We start from the raw sequence: 18594 nt of genomic DNA on the forward strand, positions 1-18594 counted from the left end.
ACTATAAAATAAATATAGGAAATCAGAGTTGTTTGATACACTATATTAAAATGTATAGACAGAAGAATCAATTCTAAATAGGTAGAATCTATAGAAGTACGATATATATTTAACGAACAACAGTATAATTAGATTGAAAGTCCAATTTATTTTGAAAATCATATAGATCATTATTCGTTTTCTTTTAAATTTACATTATGTCATTATAAATATCGTTGATATGATCATTTTTACTTAGTGGTATAGGTATACAAACACAAAAACTGTTAATATTATAATATACATTTAAATTGTGTTGACTAAATAAACGACAAAAATAGTGTCTTTATGGTATAAATATATTTATATATTCTGTATTACTGTATAGTATTCATATAAAATTAATAAAACAAATTTTTATATAAAATTAATAAATAGTCTTATAATTATTTACGGTAATAGTCACGTAATGATATTAAAAAAAATTATGCGTAATAAAGTTAGTCATCACACTATCACAGTCAATAAGTTGTTCTGAAAACAAATGTTTGTTAATAGATTTTTTCAAAAAGTATTAAAATTGAACATTCAAAAATATAATATGATTAATTTTTATTAAGTTGATTAGCTATTAACAAATTTTAAATTCTAAAAATAAAAATTTAAGTTATTGAAAATTCGAAACATACTTAAAGTAAAAAAATATTTTATAATAATTAAACGATAATCACCCAATAAATTTACGTATTGATATAATGTAATTGTATTATTGCATTCTCACCTTGTTTTTTAATTTAAAAATGCGTAATGTTTTTTTTACTTAACAGTTTTAATTTTGTTCGTTTAAAGCTTAATAAAATGTGAAATAATATTTATAAAATATCAACTATATTTTAAGATATATCTATTTGAAATGTTTGAAATAAATAAACACCCTACCAAAATATGTAAAAATAGATATACATATTATAATTCGTATATACCTAAGTGATTTTCATTTAGAAAATGTTTTAAATGTACAAAAGAGGGGCAGTTTAGTTACATTTCGTAAAAAAGATAAAAACGAATTGCAACTATATTGTTGTTAGGGGCTTTTCGAGGTATATTTATTTAGGGGTCCTGGGCTCTGATATTATTTTTAGATATAATATTTGAAACAGTTTTTTTCTCAATTCCCGGATGATCAGCAATAATAAGTAAATTGTCGTTTTTCGTCATCAAGATAAATGAAAACTCACCTCTATACTGTACTACCAGTTAAGCTTTGTATTATATTAATGAATTAATGTATATAATATGTAATATTTAGTTTTCCAATGTTCTGGATTTGCCTAGCTAACATATAAAATAATACTTGATTAGGTACAATGTTATATGTAATAAGTATACATTCAATAAACAATTTATTAATAATGAGTTGTTTAGGAATCCCGATTTAAATACACAAATTTTATCCCTGATATTTTAGGACACAATTTATGTATGCAGAATAATAAATTTATTTTAAATTTGCAGGTATTAAACATAAGACAATCGTATATTTTTTTCGTTTAAAATTAAACATTATGACAGAGCAATTATTCAATTTAAATTTTACAATTTAAAAAAGTTAGCAAACGATTTAATGAATGTAATTAACAGTTGTTAAAATAGGAACGATTATAATTCAGATATTATAGATAATTTAAGTCATTTAAAAAATTATGAGTTAGTCATAGGTTATGAAGAATTAATTAATTAAATTACTTTTAAACACTTTTTTTTTATTAGTACCTACTTGAAATCATTTAAACTAAGAGATAAATTAAATAATATTGATAAATGATGATGCGGTAGTTGAGATTATTGTATTAATATTATGATTTTTAATTTAAAAACAATGAAAAAAAGTCCTAACTAGATCAAATTTTCTATTTGAAACCATCCGCAAAGTTAAAATTTCAATAATTTTCACTGCTCCAAGAGTGGTGATAGACACCTTAAAATAAAACACATCAATGAACACAATAATTGTAAAACCAATACATTAATCTATAAAAAAAACCTATTAGTTAAACACAGAAGAAAAAACGTGTCGTAAATAAGTAAATTTTACACCGAGTATTTTCGAAATTTTCAAGATGTTCGAAAAATGATCAAACGTAAAATAATCATATTAATATAAGAATTTCAAGAATTATACATATATATTGTATAATTTTAATTTTAATAGCTATTGTAATAATAACGAAAATACGCGAATTATTTTATTCAAAATATTTAGATTATTCTTTAATTTTACCTATTTATACCCCAACATATTTACACACTTGCCCTTTCTTTGGCAAGTCAGTATTAATTAAAAAATTAATGAAAATAAATTAATATTATATAAATGGGCACTATTACAATAAATGCGATGTTCTCAGAGAAAAATTATATTACTATATAAATATAATAGTAGGTAAATTATAAGTTACTAATAGCAATATAAATATATATTAAAATACCTATCTACTATAACTACAAAATTGAACATTGAACATTATTAATTGTACTTTTACAAAACGTGACACCAGTCACAAAAAAAAAAAAAAACATATTGAAATAGGATACCTATCATTGTAAATTAATATTCACATCAACATTCATTGGCACCTCATAGAATCTCAACCAATTCGAGTTTGTTTTAAACTTTAAATTTAAGATAATGTTAAGTTGAAATCATAATGATTTTATCGATTTTAACGGTCCTTTTTATTATTCATTTCATTTTTTTTTCCATTACTAGTATACCTTATAAGCTTTATTATTTTCGCGTTTATTTAATAATGATAATATAATAATAAAACTTAACTAAATAGTACTTAAGTTAAAATTACAAAGTCATTACATTAACAATGTTGCATAAGTCAATGTTGTTTTAAAAGTTCATCAATTTAGAACTAATATGATTAGTCGAAATATTTACTCTTGTATGATAACGTTATATTTATATCGATTCAGATAAACTGTTGAAATTTACGAGTAACTAAGTAACTACTAATTAGGTATAGATGATTAATGCGACCAATTAGATACATACTTTACTATAATAATAATTAATAATAAGTCATAACACTCGTAACAATAATAATAATAATATCAATATTTTGATTGTACTTAATTAATGAAACGAATCTGATAGATACTTTCTATATAGGTACATAAATATATAATCTGTTACATGTAAGCAGTAAATTAATAAAGAGTTAATAAAGTAACAAAATGGTTCTAGATTCTGAACGAAACAATGTTTGATTAAACTATATTTATTTTTATTGATTTTAATGTTTTGAAGAAGACAATTTACTTTAATTTTCACATGATAATTTCTGGTAAACCTTTAGAGCAAGTTGCTATTTTGGGCACATTACCGATAAAATTCAAGTATTTTTATAATTTTTTGGGAAAATATTCAATAAACAGTGGAAAAATAAATATTTATATAACATTGGTTTTCGTCAAAAATAATTTTGTTGTAGTTAAAAAACAAATAACCATAGAGACTTGGACTTATTTGTACCAATTATTCGCACTATTTTTTAAATGTGATATAGTTTTTAATATTATATCATAGCTATTTATAAAAAACATTTATTTTTTTTTTATTTTTAATTCTAAAAAAGCTTGAAAACGGAACTCGTGATTTCTCATTACTTTTTGTCTTTTTGTTACAGAAATTTAAAATTATCGAAAATACGACATTTATATTTATTATATATCGTATATGCATAACAATTTTTTATATAACTCATAAATTATAAGTATTGTACATTATGAATATACAATAATAATACTATGTATATTATGAAGTTCATTTGTTGACAAACTTGTCTATTTAAATGAAAAATAATGGCTATGTAAGTTTATAAAGTATACAAGTTTACTTAAATTGTATATGAGTATTTGGAGTTTAAATGTTGAAGATAATCAAATGACTAAAACAAATAATAATGATTTATCCTCAAACGATTTTAGTTATTTTGTTTTAATTCAAAAAAATATTAATCGTAGAAACTTGAAACGTTTCGCCAGTACGCATATTATTATTTTCTATAAACATAAATTTCCAAAATATTTAGACTAATTTTAATCTTTTTATATTTTATATCATGAATCTATTTATACCATTTTATGGTACATAAATATTGACTTATAACTTATATGCAGTTTTTTTTAGCGAAAACAAGTTCAACATACCGAGTTAATAAAATACTAATAAAAATTTAAAATATACTACCTATATATTATATTAATATAAATAAAACTGTCTTGAGTAGATGTTGATCTATTCGCTTCCTTTGCTCAGAATCGTTTCTTATACAATGGTTTATCGTTTAATTCAAATTTAATTTATCCGGTACATAGACTTACACTAAGGAGTTCCACTGAAAACTTAATATACAACAGAGGCGAGTCTGAGATTTTTAAAATTATTAATTAGGAGCTCAGCGGAAATTACAAAAAGCGTATATTTAGTCTAGAAGACAAAAGAATACAAACCGGAAAAAAATAAGAAAATATTCTTAAAACAGAAAATAAGTAAAAAAAATGTAACGTTTAAAACTATTATACTTTTTTAAATTATTATCGATGTGGAAAAATACGGTGTTTTTTAAAATGGGAACTGTCAATAACCGGTTTCACTTAATAAAATGTATATAATATAATATTTTAAATATATTCTATATTTATTGACCCGTCGACTCCCAATCGATTTATTAAAAATTACAACTGACCTTCATTTGTTGTTGTCGTTAAATTCTTTGTATTTTTCAATATTATAGGGTACGTTAATTTATAATGTGACTGCGTATTAATGATTTATCATGACTACAACGCATTACGTACCTGACAAATTCAGTGTTATAGTTTTAATAGTTAAAACCGCCAAAGGGAAATGAACCATTTAAAAATTTCAAACAAAACTAAGGCATGTAATCTTAGACTTTCGTTATTATTAATTATTTTTAAACCTTAAATCTCTTCCCCCATTTTCGGTTTTATTATATTTATCATAAATTTCTTACTATTTTTTTTTTTTTATTAGTAATTTTGTTTTTGATTAAGAAAATAACGCTGCAGAGGAATTGCGTCTCGAAAAACCTTTTCCACATAAATTGCGTCCCGGTGATATTTGACAACTACAAAAATTGCGCCCCAATGTAAAATATTATTTTCCTTCAATTTGACTCAAACTTAAAATGCAAATAGCAAATTATGACTATCGGTAGATTAAAAATATTGATTTTTGTCGTTATTATGCAATTAGAAATAAGTAAAATTAAAAAACAGGTAAAAACATGAATGGAAAAACCTACCCTTTGCTTGTATTCTTGACATAAACCGACCGTTAGAATTTTCCTCCACCAACTTTGATCTAAATGAAACCTGCATCCTTTCATTTGAACTGATGGCCGCACAGTTAATAATAATGAGTGAATTGCTTTTTCAAAATCGGAAAACATCATTTTAAGTGAAAAAATTATATGTTTTTTTAGAATTTCCTATTTGAGATGTGTAAATGTTTTAGTATAAGCATGTATATTTTTACTAGGAAGTAAAATAAATACCAGTGATATGTAATAATTTTCGAAAAACTTAAGTCAACAAATATAATTTAAAGAATATTTTATATCATTATTGTGTTTTTAAGTTATTTAAAGTTTTAAATGATAGCATACATTTTAAATTGCATATTTATAAGAATATTATTCCTCGGGATTTCGTTGCATTAAAATTGAATTTCAAACAAGTTATAAAATAGTTACTTAATATTTAAAGTAAAAATAAAAACCCAATGTTTGTATCTTTTTAGTAGTTTCACTGAACACTCACTTTTCTTACGCAGCACATTATCTCGTTCTATTATTAAAGGTAGGTACGTATATCACCCTTGAATACATTATACAATTTTCAATTTCAAAAAAAAAAAAAAAGTATTTTAAGATTAGATAAGCAAATTGAATGTTTCCTTTATAAATAATCACTCAATATATTATATATGTAGTCATTAAATAGTGTATTTGTTTATAACCCAAATGAAATAATCAAATGTATTTATAAAAGAGTATACTATTTAACTACATTTAATATTTAAAAATTATATTATATTATGCTATTATTCACATGAATTAAATTAAACGTTAATAAAATAAATTGAGAATTGTTTTAAATCCTAAAAAAATATTGTTATTGTGACTTTTATTTAAATAAAATTGGAAACAGCTTTACATAGTGGATTTAAACACACCAAAATTATATAGTAAATACCTTGTTTATGTTTTGTACATCAGACAAAGACGTATGTGTAAATCGGATGAAGAATTATGTTGTCTATTCAGAAACTGGATTTATTTGATACTTAACTAGTTTATAATATAGACGAATATTTAAATTTTATGACATTTCACATTTAATATTGGAACTCCACCAAGACGCCACCGGTTTATTTTAAGTCGTTAGTGATGAATCGCATTCAAAAAACAATAATAATAATACTAACACTACCTATAATATACTTTTAATATTATAACGTGGTTTTTACAAATTTTACAGTTTTCATTTAGATATTTTAACCAGTTCGTCAATGCATTACAATTTATATTAATTACATGAAATAATAAATAATAAATACCTAATTATTATTTTCTCACTTCAAACACAAGCCACACTTACTGAGAGAGTATTAATAGTACACTGTACACTTATTTTATGCTTTTATTTGTTTCTAAATATTATTTGATGAAATAAATATCATTATTATTTATTTTATTTATTGTAAAATTATCGGCTGTTCAAGCTAAGAAATTTAATATTATAGTAATATTGACACATTTTAATGAACTATAACGTCTATAACCATTGTCCATTTACAATTGGTAGAACCTAAAATATTACAAATTGTAGTTACAGGTTTCGATTATACTCTAATAAGATTTGATTAGCCCCTTTTTATAAAATTACAAAAAGAAAACATTTTTAAAGTAAAATATAAATATAAATTTACTAATTTTTGTTTTTAATACCATTTATGTAAAACGACTAACAATAACTATTCATACATATTTGTATAATTTGTGCAATTTAAGTCATTCTATTATATTATTATTGCAGTTAAAATATAATCTCTCGATTATAATTAATTAATTAATTAAATTCGTGAAAAATATATTTTATAGATCAATTTGTTGTCAAATTATTATCAATTTATTAAAAAAAATATGCTTATTCTTGGGGTTCAATGACTTGATTTAGTTTTTAAATATATCCATGTATATTGGTTTACGGTATTTTAGAACAAAGCAATATTATTTTAGAACATAAATTTATCAGCTTCAAAAAAAAAAAAAAAATTACGATAATGTATAGTTAAATTTCTTATCTTGATTAATGATTATTTACTTCTTTGTTAGTACACACACAAACCACGCAAGTATATATATATAGCATACAAATTATAATAATTCATATTAATCAACATTACACTAATTTACCTATATTTATATAGACACCGCGAATTAAAGCTATTTCTTGTTATTAAATTAAACAAATATATCAATATAACCATTAACCATTGACCATATATTATATAATAATGTTTCTTTAAAGTGTAATATTGAATGTATTGATTTGATGAATGTTTTAACATAACATTATTTCAAATGATTAAAAAATAGATAATTTTTAACAGAAAAAAAGACTGTAATAGCTATAATAATAGTAGCTTTGTAGTTTGTACTCGTATCAATATTTATTCGTAGATAATCTAATTTTTATCGTTAAATTAATAATTATAGAGTATATTATAATGAAAATGTTTAACGAAAAAATTGAGTCTTACGCTTTTTAGAGGGAATAAATTATCGATGGAATCTTACAATTTTCTAATTATATATATGATTGTTTTTTGTTTAAAATTTTAAGCAATGAAAAATTAATTTTATATTTTTTTTCTTAAAAATGATGTTAAAAATTGACAATTATAATTTTAAATATATTCAATATATAAGACTAATAATAAATAGACAGTATAGTATTATATTTTGTTTGAATATTTAGTAACTTTATAATATTATAATATTAATTGGTCGATAATGAATTAAATCAAAACAATACTAATTATTATAAAGTTTACAGATAAATTAACATCTTCCCTGACATACCAAAATGTATTTAAAAAAATTATTGAATTGTTTTAATTTTTGAATAGATAATAATTTCATTTAGAGATTTTAGATTAGACATGTTACAAATATATTCTGAGATTTAGTGAAATTGTGTTGTTTTTTGCAATCGTTATAAAAACATTTATGTTAAAAGCATACTTTGATATTTACTTATCTTGAATATAATTATAGAAATCATAAACCAGTAACCACTTATTAGTTATCACTAAAGTTTATAAAATATATTTAACCTGGTTCATAAATTATATTTAATAATAACTTAACCATTAATCGTTATTCGTTAGTTATTTTTACTGTATTATATTTATCGAAAATAATCATAAGTCCAAAATATTATTGAAAAAAATAAATATTTATAATATTTTAGTTAAACATAAATTAAATCCTGATTACAGTTAAATACTGATATTCATACTAATCATACTGTACTAAGCATAGACTTACACTATATTATTAATAACAGCGAAAGAGAGAAAAAGGTTAAAGACAAACTTTAAAATATAGCATAGAACTTAAGACCATCTCATCCATTAATAGAGATAGGGAGAAAAAAGTGACAAAAATAACAACATTTTTAGAAAAATATAGTGTTAAATTTGTAATGGATTCAATCATATTCACGCCTATTGATTATTTCTTTCTAAAAATGTTGGTTCATGGCAACTTGTGGCACGGAGACGGGCAGTGCATTATAACAAGTACGTACTTATGTCCATTATTGTCTATTGAATAGACTCTATCCGATTTCATTAACGTATTCAACTGTAGAAAATCGTTTATTTTAATTGACTTAAATATATATATTTTTTCGATATTATTGTTAAACATTAGGGGAACACATATAGTATCAATAATTGAATAGATAGTATAGTAAGTATAGTGTAATGAGTTACAACTTGTAACAGTAGATGTGCCATGCGTCTACTATACATTTTCTAGAATGATATGCGAAAATATATAAAATTTGTCTGCAAAATAACCTTTGGGTTTTTGATTACAAAACAAAAATAATAAATAAATTTACACTGAAGATTTAATTAGAATAATCACTATAGTTTAGAACACTATAAAATATATGATATGATAAAATTAACATTAGGTACTTAAATTGTATAATTGACCTTTGTGTTAATATGAGAACGAGAAGTGCTTGTGTTTTTCTCGTAGGTACCTATTTGTATATTTTTTAAATGTTGGTCGATTGAAAATGTAGGTTGAATTGATAAATCTTATTGTAAACGTTTAAATTACTTACCGTTAGCATCTTTACGTAAATCATATTTTTGGTCATAATATTTTAGAAACATTATTATAATGTATAGAAATAATCAATTTTAAATATTAATAATAATATAATATAACCCTAGTTAATATTATATATTGGAAAATATATTTTGATCTTATCATCCAAACCGGGAGTCTTTTATTCTGTGTTAGTATAAAACGTTATGTTCGTAAACATTGTATTTAAATATATTTAAATTTCTTAGTAAGTTATGACTTACGCGCATGTTAAACAAATTAAATATGGTAGTTGGGTCAGACAACGTATGTACATTTAAAATGTATTCAATATTTAAAATATAATCATTTTTAAGCAGACATGTCTAGTGTAACCAGACATGTCATGACTTGCAAGTGTAACTCGGTAAATCCTAATAGTCTAATATGGTCAAAATCTTGTCGATAAATTGGGCGATTGGATGATTGGAGCTTATTAGATATCTTCAAAGTTTTTCATGATAGGGAGCATCAATTCTAAAAAAAAAGAATGGATTTAGAAAAGTGGAATGTATTGAGATTTTTAAGTCAGTGAAGAAGACATTCCACGTCTTCAATTTAATAAGTCCACTCAATGTTTAAAAAAGAATCGTAACGAAACTAGTAATAATTATGTACTTAAACTAACTCTTTCTTAAAACCATTGTGCTCTAGACCATAATCACCTGGTCTCCCAAAATGCCTTGGTAATGAACGTCAAAATAATTGTAATATAGTATAAAATAATAATTGTATATAATAATAAAATAATAATAATAATATAATATTGATATGTTTTTGTTTTCCAGAGGTAAATCAATGTCAGTAAATAATATTATTTTATATCAATGAATATTTTTTAAAGATCTGTTTTATAATTTTCTAACAACGATTAGCTACATTGCATATAGACGCATGTGGGTTTTAAAATATTTCTCAATTATAATATTCCCACTACCTACCCATTATTAAATATTATTGATGATGTAAAATCGATAAGAATTTTTATGTAATTACCATAAATCAATTTTAAAATTATAAATTTAAGCATAACATACAAGTGTTATTTACAACTACCATCGATTAAGAAATTTAAAAACGATAATTTTTTTTTGCGAAAGTTCTCTCAACTCTAAAGTACAATATGACATCATTGACTACATTACCACGCATTACTAATTATACTTTTACAAATGGTGTTTATCGCTTAAGAATTGGATTATAATTTAATTACCCTGTAATAATATAATAATTCAATTTTAGAGTACCAATATACGAATGAAAAATGAAATATCAACAAGAGCTTAGTATATTTTTCTTATATTTGAAATTAATTATGATTATAAACCTGAACTATATGTTTGAGTATTTAATATTACCAATTAATATTAGCTCTACATAAACCGAGACTCAACAACATTTTAGAACGAATTGAACTCGAGATTATTGTACTTGCACTTGGATTTGTATGCAAATTGTAGTGATACAAATATTTTTTCTTAAACATGAACCAACTTTCTCACTGTAAATTATGTGGATTATTAAGTAGATAAATTTTACACTTAATAACTAATGTACTAAGAAAAACAACAACCATTTATACTAAATATAAAATACTATATTATATAGTAAAATATTTAGTCTAGTGGTAACTAGAATATTTAAATTACTTTTATAAATTATGTGCATTATAGCATTTCAAAAATATTGGATTAATAAATTGGAGTAAAAAATTGATTCTAATTTGAAAATAACAAGTCGATATCACTAAAATATGCTATTTAAATAACATTCAAAACATAAGCATTTGGAAAAAGATTATTTTAGCATAATTGTAGTTCTTTTAAAAGTAAACATGATATTTTTTAGAAATATTTAAACATTTTGTTGAAAAATATATTTTACATAATAATTGTAAGTTGTTCCAAATCAACGCGTGTAAAAAAATATTTCATTTCAGTATAATGTATACAATTTAATATGCCATTCGAAGAATAAGAAACTTAAGAAAACAATAACGATAAAAATAGAAAAAATTATGTTTTTAAATGTTTATATTCTTCTATTGACTTTAAAGTTTCAAATGAACTACTTGATTAATTATTTAAATAAAACTAGGGGTTTAATTCCTAGTGAATAATTCTGTATATATTATAAGTTATTTGTTGATGACTTTAAATTATAAAATGTACGAGTACAATGAAGCTTATCAAAACAAATATTTTAAACAAAAACATTCGACTACCTACTATTTGGTATATAAGACAAAATTCTATGGAATCCTAATTTAATTATATTTGTGTACCTATATGTATGTAAAAAAAAAAATATTATATAGTCAACGTTAATACTATTGAACACTGTTCAATCATTACGTCATTACCAAATCCACTATTAAAGGACAGACGTCATAAATTTGGGGTATCGTACAGTTAGTATTATATTTTTTAGATTAAAGCGTCACATCGTGATAGAAGTGCAGTTTAACGATATTGTCATGTGGTAGATACGCCTAACAATAATATGATATTTTATTATAAACATTGTTGTATAATCTATATTGGTGGCTGGATTTTTTTTTTTTAAGTGTATATATCAAATACGTCTCTTAGGAGATTACATTGTAGCTTTTAAGACTTAACTGATAACCATTTTGGCAAGCATTTGATCTCTTTTAATCGTGCCGTGTTTGTTTAGTTTATTATCCTATTTACACGTCTACAATCGTGAATCAAATTATTGGTTTTCGCGAAAACTATCTTATTACAAGTCTATACTAAAGCAAATAGCGTATTACCTATAGCATATTACATATTTTAATAAATAAAAAATATATTTAGGTAATAAAAAGATTAGTTTTTATTTATATATAGAAATAATTGTTATGCATTATATAGGTATTAAAGTGGAACAAATAACAATGAAATGTTTATTTAAACGTTTCAACCATTTAGATAAATTGTTACGATATTTATTACGTATATTAAATTATTGTAATATTTATCTTAGCATATCTATTGCTTATATACGATTGTATATATTATGTAACGTGAGATTCCTTTACCCATTTTCTTTTTCATTTTATATAATATATAGGTATTTGTTTTATTTTGTAATTACCTATTCAAAAAATAAACTGAAAATATGTAAATCATTTTGTAATTAATAATGTCCCTATACAATTTTAATTTTTTTTTAATTAGGATTGAAAATTTAATTCAAGATTTCTTACAATTAATTTATACTGTGTCAAAAAAATTAAAAGTAAAATATAAACAAAATTTTTCATACAGATAGGTATTTTTAAAACTTTTAACTTTTATATTATTTCATACATACAATGACAATTTCTAACTCAATTTTTTCGGAATAAATTAACTTAACCTACCGTACTAGTACCTACCCACATCCTACAATAAATTATTTCATTGAATTAAAATTTAACTTTTCATACATTATAGTGACTTATTCGATCACTAGATTTTTACTAGTGAATAAAATATACACCATATTATATACTGTATAGTATTTGTAACTAATATTAATTATTAAATTTATGATTTATTTAATTTATTTATGCCTAAAACTAAATTTTACATTAAGCCAATCAGAATTATATTAAATATGTATATTGTATGTATACAACCTATGCTATTTCACTAATAAATATAACTCTGATCTATTTCTATAATGTTATATATTGACTATTTAGTAATAGATATTAATTAATAAATTAAAACCAAAAACTTGTCATTTAGATATAAATAAAATAAAATAAAATAAGAAATTATTTAGTCATATATTTTATGAGTACAAAATTTTCTAGGGTGCGCCACTGGACGACCTCGCAACTAATGCCTCCCAACTCCTCTCAAACATAATATATATTGTTCGTTATATTTATTTTTACAGATTGTAATTTTTTTTTATTTTAAATAAAAAAAAGTATACAATTTTCGGCTAATTCTGTTATCCATTATTTGTAAATTGTAATTCGTGATTGTTTTGGTTAATAGTAAAATAAATTCTTGTAGCTTCACTAAGAAAATTCTATGTAGGTAGATTCAAAACGTTAGTTGTTGATTTTAGTTATTAGATCTACTTATATTTGCAAATAGATTATTTTAAAATTATAGTTATAAATGTACATCATAGTCATTGGTGCCTGCAAAAAATCTATTAAGGAGGGCCATATTAAAATCAAACACCAAAAATGACATTAAAAATAAAGTTTATTCATTGTAAACTCAAAATAAAAACCAAAAGTGTATAAAAAAAAATATTCAAAATTGTATTTAAAGTCTGGTAGTCCCCTACCTATGCTCAATTTTACTCCCTTCCCAGACGTCTTTGATTAAATAACTTAAAATGATTAATGAAATATGATAAAATAGTAATATTATTTGTTGTTATAATTAGGTAGGTACCATATGCTATTTTTGAATGGTTAAGTACAAGAATAGTATTCACGATTGAATGATGTGATATAATACTCATCTAATATTTTCTACTGCTTATACATATTTAACTGTGTATTTAATTTTTAACTTAAGTCACACAAAAACGTGATTATAAAAAGAATGGATAATTATATTGAATGTATGTACACATAAGTATAAAGTAATATACTTATTGTAAATGTATCTAAGGATAAATAAACGTACCTACTAATTCAATTAAATCCTCGTTTGACCCACTAAAATATTTTATATTTTAACCTGATTAATAAACGTTTAAGTTAATTCAATAACACGCACTGTACTATGCAAGTTATAAACCGATCAAAGTAAACACTATGTGTATTTACATTTTAAAACAAGTAACACCCTAGTGTCGTGTATTTTTGAATAAATTGTCCTAATTTGAATTTTTATTAATAATGAACCAAAATAATATGAAAAATTTAAAATATTTTAATTAAGAATACCGTATTTTAATATATTGTATACAATCATTTATTCAGACGAATAATCATAAATTATAAAAGTAGAAAGTAACAGCTTATAACAACTATAACTTTTTTGATAAAATTTTATTTATATAGTAAGAAATAATATAACTTTTATCAAAAACGTTATTTTGTAACAACTCAAAATCATGTTGGAACAATCCAAAAATATTCAGCTAATAGAAAAATAGTAAAACAAAAATACGCTTTAACTATTTAACTATGTCTATTGCATGCACCGTACTTGGAACAATACCTATTAAAATTCCATTGGTATATTCCGTTAATTTTCAATTTTTTTTCAACATAACCCAAAATTATGACTTTAAAAACCATAAACAAGTATAATAATTAATAATTATTATAAACATATATTGTAACAGTCGATAATCAAATATAGGCTACAAACAGTATTTGTAGTTTATGCTTGAGCTTATCACAACTTTTTCAACAAATACCGTGTATTTGATTTATTATTACTTATTATACATACATAATATTATAAAAAAATAATAAAATTAATAAAAACCTACCAATGGTACCTTACCTCTTGTTTGTATATTGTTAATCATTTAATAAGTGATATAAGTGGATATTTTATATGCTAAACTTTAGCAGCTAAAGTATTGCTGTAAGACTTTTTTTTTTTTTTATAGTTTTTATCTTAACTACATAACACAGTAAACATTAAATTAATAACTTACCTATTTAATTATTTTATGGATTGAAGATTTTGTAAATCAAACGTGAATGATACATATCTATTGTATTAATTCATATACATCACGAACTAATGCGTTTTGAGACTTTTTAGGTAGCTAGGTGGGCAAGTACTTGGTTAAAATATTTTGTCAATATTAAAAAAAAAATAACAAAGCTTTGTAGTTAAATTAGCAACAGAAATACAGAATAATTCTCAGATAATTGCAAAAAAATCAACAAAAAAATGTTCTAATTTAATCAGATTGTAGAATGTCAAATTTTTTTTTATACAAAACCTTGAAAGGAGTGGTCAAAATGAGTTTAAATGGAGGAAAGTGGGTCAGTGTCTTCGTGATTACGAGTTTGATCTTTTAACCAATTATTATGTTATACGCTCGAGGCATTTGCTATTTGTTTTTGCAAATCAATACGGTAAATGCATTTTCATAAATTAAACTTTATCTAAAGTATATCTAGAGTCAACTAGATTCTATACATAGTTAATTTTAGCATTGATTATAAATAGTCCCGGTGCAAATTTAAAGATGATTATTACACATTTAGATATCTTTAAGGTGTACACTACAGCTTATAACGTATAGTATTTATACCATTGATTTTAATTATTTTAAAATCTACTAAAATATTTTTATAACCATTTTAATAATAAATTAAATTTTTAAACGTGAAATTTGGTTTTTATTTAAACACCTATAAAATACTTTAATACTATTTATATGGAATTAATCTAATATAATATGACTCATGTATACGGTATCAGTGGTTCAGTGGTGGGCCGAACCAGCTCTGAACTCAAGAGGAGTGAGAAATCAGAGAATTATATATGCCTCGCATCAATCATCTTCTTGAAGTATTTTGTACTCAGGTACAAATATATTAATTTTTGTTTTTATTAAATATAAGATAAGTATTATTACAAGATTGGTAGCTCACATTATACATTTATAATAGGTATTATAATGATTTGAGAAAATGTATGTTTAACATTTTACAACAGAGTATAAAATATTAGATTAAATAATAATTTTTATTATTGAAAAAATTAAATTATAAACTAATAATATGACATTTTTTTTAATACACGTAGTACACAACACAACAGTACATATATTATTTACAATAAAAGTAATATAATAGATAGAAAAAAAAGATTATTATTGTAGATAACAAAAAGACACAATGTGTATAAACTAAAAAAAAAAATGAATAAGACTAATTACCTACTTAATTAATACATTTATCACATATTATTTATTGATATCTACGTCATAAAAACGTTTAGTAAATAATTGAAAAATTCAATATTTTGTGTAATTGTATTGTGTTTTCCTCATGATAAATTCACTAGAAAATTTTACTTATAAACCGTGGTAGGATTTAAAAAAAAAAAATAATATAAGTTCTTATGAATAGAATTAACTGGCTATTGAACATAGAATTTTTGTGTACAGTGTTACTTGTAGAATTATCAGTTTCATCCGATTAAAGTACGTTTTATGGTAGTGCCTAGCCCTAGTTCATACGTACCTACGTACTGCATGAATAGCCGCAGGCAAGGATTAAGACCTAGATTAGGTGTCCGCAGGCTGTGAAAAAATTGGTGTTCCTATTTCACTAGCTCTTTTTAAAAATGAATTCTTAATAATTTTGTAATAGATGGACTGTCAAAAATGTTATTAGTTTTTTTTTTATCTAAACACTAAGAACTTTTTTATTTATTTTAATATATTATCTAAGTATTTATACTATAGACATACTTTTGCTATTTTACGATATTTACAGAAACATATCATACAATTTTGAGTTATCTATACGTTGATATACTATGCTAAAAATAGGTACATATTATTAAATAATGATTTAATATTAATTTTATAATAAATGCAATTATATTTTCGGTAAAAATGATATTAATCTATTACAATACTTAAAGTAAAATAAATTACTTTAATACGCATATCATAAAATATACTTAAAATAAAGCTGATACTAACAGACTGTCTTTGCTCAGAATCGTTTTTCGCGCACAATGGTAGGTATATCATTGAATAAAAATTTAACACGTCCATAACAATGACCCACTCGACACCAAATGTATAGCAGAACGTTACCTTACGTTAATGTGCTTGACAACCTTTTTAAATTTAATTTATATGAATAACATATTGCATCGAGAATTTTGAGTGATTGTTTTCTCTGATTTTAAAATATTATTTTGACGTGAAAACAGTTTTATTAATATTTTAATTCAAAATTTAAATTTAAAATAAATGTAATATTTTAACCAAAACCACGGTTCTATCAATAATGTCAATAACAATGGTCGATTTAAAATTTTACTATTTATTACGAAAGATAATAAAATATAATAAACCATGTTATTTACTAACTTATGTTGTATACAATAAAGTAAACAGTAAGTACAAAATAAAAATAAACACTAATAAAAAATGAAAATAAAATAAAATAAGTTGTTTTTTATATAATAAATAATAATAATTTATTATTTTAATATGATATTAATATTTATAATAATAACATTAAGTTATAGCCAAAAATGACATTTTCTTATAAATTATAACTGCATTTTGTAAACATAATGATTTTTATTTTTTTTTAATAATTATAACATAATTTTTTAAAACAGAAAATTCGTGGTGTAATTTATTTTTGTTTTCGTTTTTAATTTTGTTATAATATTATTTTAGTTTTTTGGGATTTTTCGTTATCGTTTTCAGTTTTTTTTTTGTTTAATAACGTTTTTTTAAAAATGTTTTCCATCCTTGCAATATACACTCCAGTTTCCTGTACCGGACATGAATTTAGATCTATGTATGATTGAATATGGGCGAGTACCACGGTAATGCCTGCTTAAATAGCTCCTGTTCAGTTATTATATTTCTCAATAGCCGTCTCTAACTGCAATACAGATTGTTTTATTGCCTATATTTATCTTTTAAGGGACGTACTTATATAATAATTTTTCAGATATAATCCAAGAATTCGAATAGATACTAATTATTAATGTGTTAATTATGTTTATATTATATTATTAAGTATTAATTATGTATCAGTGATTTTGAAACTATACTTTAAAAATTATGTATTATCATTGAGTATACCTATAAATACATTATACAAAGTGTAACAGAAAGATGAAAAAAAAAATTACACTATTTAAACGTATGACAAAAATTGTAAATATTATATGATAAGTAAATAATTTAAGAAATATACTCATGTCAGAAAATTATCAAAAATCGTATTTTTAAAAAAGTTATTACGTTTCAAATTAATTTAATCAAAAAATAATGATATTTTAAAAAATAAACTATTTAAATTAGATAAATCTTTTTACCATCAAAATTGTTCTTATAATCAGATTCACAAATTGGCTATTTTGATTATTTAAAAAATTTAAATTAAATTTTAAATTTTTTATTTTTAGTACTAAAAAATAAATATAAAAAAATA

Source organism: Rhopalosiphum maidis, chromosome 4 (genome assembly GCF_003676215.2).
Source record: "Rhopalosiphum maidis isolate BTI-1 chromosome 4, ASM367621v3, whole genome shotgun sequence".
NCBI classification, from domain to species: Eukaryota; Metazoa; Arthropoda; class Insecta; order Hemiptera; family Aphididae; genus Rhopalosiphum; species Rhopalosiphum maidis.